Below are 4103 nucleotides of genomic sequence, written 5' to 3' on the forward strand. Positions count from 1 at the left end.
AGAAGATAGCCAATTAATGCATCTCAACTTTTCAGAAAGCCTGAGTACAAGCAAGTAGCCCCCAAGGCCCCAGGTAATGACTGCTATTTCCATCTTCATCCAGGAGAAAAAAAGCTGGAAACAGCCTTGATTCCAAGAGTGTTTCAGACCACTGATTTTTATCACCGAGGTAAGAGTCATTTGCAACTAATGTATAGAATCATAGCCTCTTAGAGCTACAAGGATCCATAGGGAAAATCCAATCTAGTGCTCTCATTTTACAGATGAACAGACTGAGGCCTAAAGAGGGTTAGGGACTTGTCTGAGGTCACATACTTGTTAATAGCACAGCTGGGATATTGATAAAATGTACCATTTCTAAAAGGCTTAATGGTGCTTGAAAAGCAATTGATTATCCTAAGTAACATAAATGCTTCCCCTTCGATGTTACTTGCACTATTGTTTGTAGAAAGTACAAAATTGTATTTCAGCCCAGCTCCCTCTTGAGATAAATGAAAATTAATACTAAAGCCAAAAGATTTTTGTTTAGAATTTGATGCTGCTTCAAGTAAAGCAGGACTTAAAACAACTCTACTGATGAGTGTCTCACGCTCACTTCTAGGAGCAAGGATAGGAATGGGGAGAAAGATGCCCGCCAAGTTCATGGATAAAAGGGATTTCTGGGCCTTGAATGTTTTTCTCTCAGAAGCAGAGAGTCCCTTTCTCATTTTGAATAGCATGACTGCGACCGGGCTTGTTGGACTCAGGGGTACCTTCTCCCTAATCTTCTGACTATGGCAGATCTGGGAGACTGTGGGTGGCACTCAGTGTCCAATCACTTCTTGTTTGTACCCCTGTTTAGGTTGCAGAATAAGATAGCATCTGGATAGGAAAAAAATGGTAACTTGGTTGTTACCATTTAATAAATAACTATGGTATCTGGAGTCATAGCAATGAAATATCTGGGCATAATTAAATATATATATATATAGATTGTATAAACCAGCATCTTTTACACAGCCTGGTTATAAATTGGTTGAGCCAGTTTGATTACTGGAGTCATGTTAGTAATGAGACTAGCAATATATTCTACAGATTTAGAGGCTGTTGGTGAAGTGGGTATCTTGTAGAAAAGCAATGTATTGTAGAGTAATAGAGGTTTTGGCTTCTCTGTCCCATCTTTAATTGAATTAGAAATTTCGTTTGAGAAAGGAAGGTTAGAGTCTCAGTCTCACATTTGGTCTCAAGTAAGCATGGAAGCTGGAATGTTAAGTAGAATTTCACCATCATTGTTGCCATCGTCCACTGTCCCCTGTGCACACACTGCCATAGGCCAAAGGGAGGGCAGCTTATCCATGGTGAGAGGTCAGCAGTTTGCAGAGGAGGTGAGAAATTATTACAGCTGCTACACTGCATTGCTTTCTCAGCTGTAAATGAGGCTTCTCATTAATGAATCATGCACACAGGCTGCCAGGGTCTCAGCATTAATTGGCACTAATGGGAACATCTTATGGTTGAAGGGGAGAGCTATGGGAACCACTTTAAGTCTGATTGTATTTGGAAGAGAGCTTGGACAATTTACATTTTCCATGAAATTCTAGGGCAGCCTTACACAACATATTTTCATTCCAAACCACAAGTAGATCTGCAGAGAAGTGTATCGAATTCTTTATGAGAGACAAAGAATATCAACAAGTGTTTCAATGAGATTTTCCATTCTCTGTCAAGCATGGCACCTACAGAGAGTGTCTGAATCTGCTTTTTACTGCACCATGCATTCTAAGGCCTAATGCAGTGTATGTAATTTGCTTTATTCCTTTGAGATCATTCAGCAGGGATTCAGTGCAAGTTAGCCCTGAGGAAATTTTGACCAATAAATTTTGTTTAAAAAATGTGTCCTCCCATGATAATGTACTGTTATTCAACAAAATAGGCTGATCCAGAAGTTTAATCTGAGCTGCCTAGAATGTTTTACCCCTTAAGTGGAACTGCTTTGTATTATTTATTTTTTAGCCCCCCAGAAAGAGCCCCTTGTAATTAGTTGTGTGATGTTTGGCATTGAGGAATGGATATTCACAATGTTGGTATAGGTCAGACCTTTTCAGATGATGCAGCAAGTGGGTAAATCCTGCTTCCCAGAACACCTCAAGGCCATACTACCCCCTAGAGTGAATTGGAAAAAAGGCATGCCTGCCTTAAGGTAGATGCACCCGCACAAAGGCACACTGCAGCCCCCACTTGCTCCTTCAGTTGGGTGCTCCAGTGCAGTGCACAACCTGTACAAGGTACAGCTACATAATAGCTTTGATATCCTTCTGAACGTTAGCACCTCTCTAACCCAGCAGCGAGTCTGTGGGGGGGACCCAGAACAAGCAAGCTGATCTTATAAAGAAAAATATAGGGCCCAGAGAAGAAGATGTGGGACAGGTCTACGGGGAAGCCACAATAACGACATAATTTTTAGTGGAGGAGAGTGTAATAGAAAGCTTGAGCTCCACATCCCTGAAAGCTATTTTTTTCACATTTTCAATTCAATTTTTATATGTGTATATGTAAATAAACAATATAACAGCACCGAGGACCTCTGTAAAATTTCATCATACAGTTTCTGTGCAGGATGCTTCATCAATAAATGGCACTTAATTTGTTTTAAAAACATTTGATTTCAGAAAACTCTTTAAACTGTCCATCAGAAACTGGGTGGGATTTTCCAAAGACACTCAGATATTCAAATCAATACAATCTGTCTTCTGAATATCAGCTTGAGTTACACAGGCTAAGCTGAGGACCCTTCGCATAGTGTTGAAGATACGATGCAACTTGCACTTGAATTGTCATTGCACTGCCTCAGACTTAGGCTGCCATCATCACAAGTATCTTCTATCCCTGAGATCAGCTACATCAAGATGGCTTATCACCTAAATCACATTGGTGAAAATACCTGCTAACCAAGCAGATTAATCAATTCAAATTCATCTTTGCTGTCCACTAAGAGCCTCACTTCAGAGCACCTTCTTGCAAGCTGCCAAATTAGTGAATGATCCTCAGGTAATAAAGGTTTTCCAAGACAAGCCAATAATGCATAAAGTCATCATCCCAATTCTGTAATAATTCTCTTTCTCTAAGCCAGTTACTCATAAATTCCAAGACACTAGTTACTGTTGATTGATTTATTCTGCTAACTATAAGAAGCAAGGGAGGAAAACCAATCTGGGGATAATCCATCCCAGGACTTCAATTTGTAGCTGATCCAACAGCCCCTTCTGAGTATAACATTTCACCCAGACAAAAGTTTTTACAGCTTTCTTCATCTTCAGATTTTGGAAGAATGAAGGATATTTATCCCGGGAAAGGAGAAATAATTACGTATTTTACATAGTTGAAAGGCATGATCCTGTTACTACCCAACTGCTGAGATTTCCAGTGACTTCAGTGTCTGTTCACGCTCTGTTGAACAGTTGGAAACGGTGCTACTTGTTGCTCTTGCCTCTGAAGTTTGGAGGAATATCCTTTAGGAACAGGTTTTTATTCTGAAAGAGAAACATTCACACTTTGCTTCCTTTTCAAATTCTTTGGGTCGATGTGAGCTACCACATCTGGACATTGAGCTACTTCAATCTAGACTGGCCTCAGGGATTCCTGAGGCATCCTTGGGGATAGAGAGGGAGCTAAATTTTCTGTCAAGTTGCAGGGCTCCACTGGCAACATCTGAGGCATCAGGTCTTCCACTGCAGACTCCACTGGCACCTATGCCATGGTTTTCAACTCAGCCAGTTCCACCCAGCACATGTACCAAGTCTAGGTTGGTCACTGCACAGGCACACAAATAAGCACTTTCGGCAGAGAGATGAGCAAGAGATAGGCCTTAGGGGGCTAAATAATGTATGAGTAAGCCTGTTGATTGTATCAAAGTTAAGGTTCCAATGGTATAATGAAGATTTTGAATTTAGTTCTTTGCAGAAGTAGTGATCAACATCCCCCAAAGGTATTTTTATTTTTAACCAATACAGCCTTAGAGTAATTTGTTCTACAGTTCATCCATTGTCAGAAGTAAATATTTTCTTTAGGATCAAGTAATTTATTGCTGGAAAATAATGTAGGAATCTTTTAATCCTACCCTTTCA

The 4103-nt window shown here is 40.2% G+C and overlaps 1 pseudogene; it reads right to left on the reverse strand.

Annotated features, from left to right (window-relative positions):
* Positions 1-2880: 2880 nt before the first annotated feature.
* On the reverse strand, positions 2881-3768 carry LOC116749340 (annotated as a pseudogene).
* Positions 3769-4103: the final 335 nt, after the last annotated feature.

Source organism: Phocoena sinus, chromosome 2 (genome assembly GCF_008692025.1).
Source record: "Phocoena sinus isolate mPhoSin1 chromosome 2, mPhoSin1.pri, whole genome shotgun sequence".
Lineage (NCBI taxonomy): Eukaryota > Metazoa > Chordata > Mammalia > Artiodactyla > Phocoenidae > Phocoena > Phocoena sinus.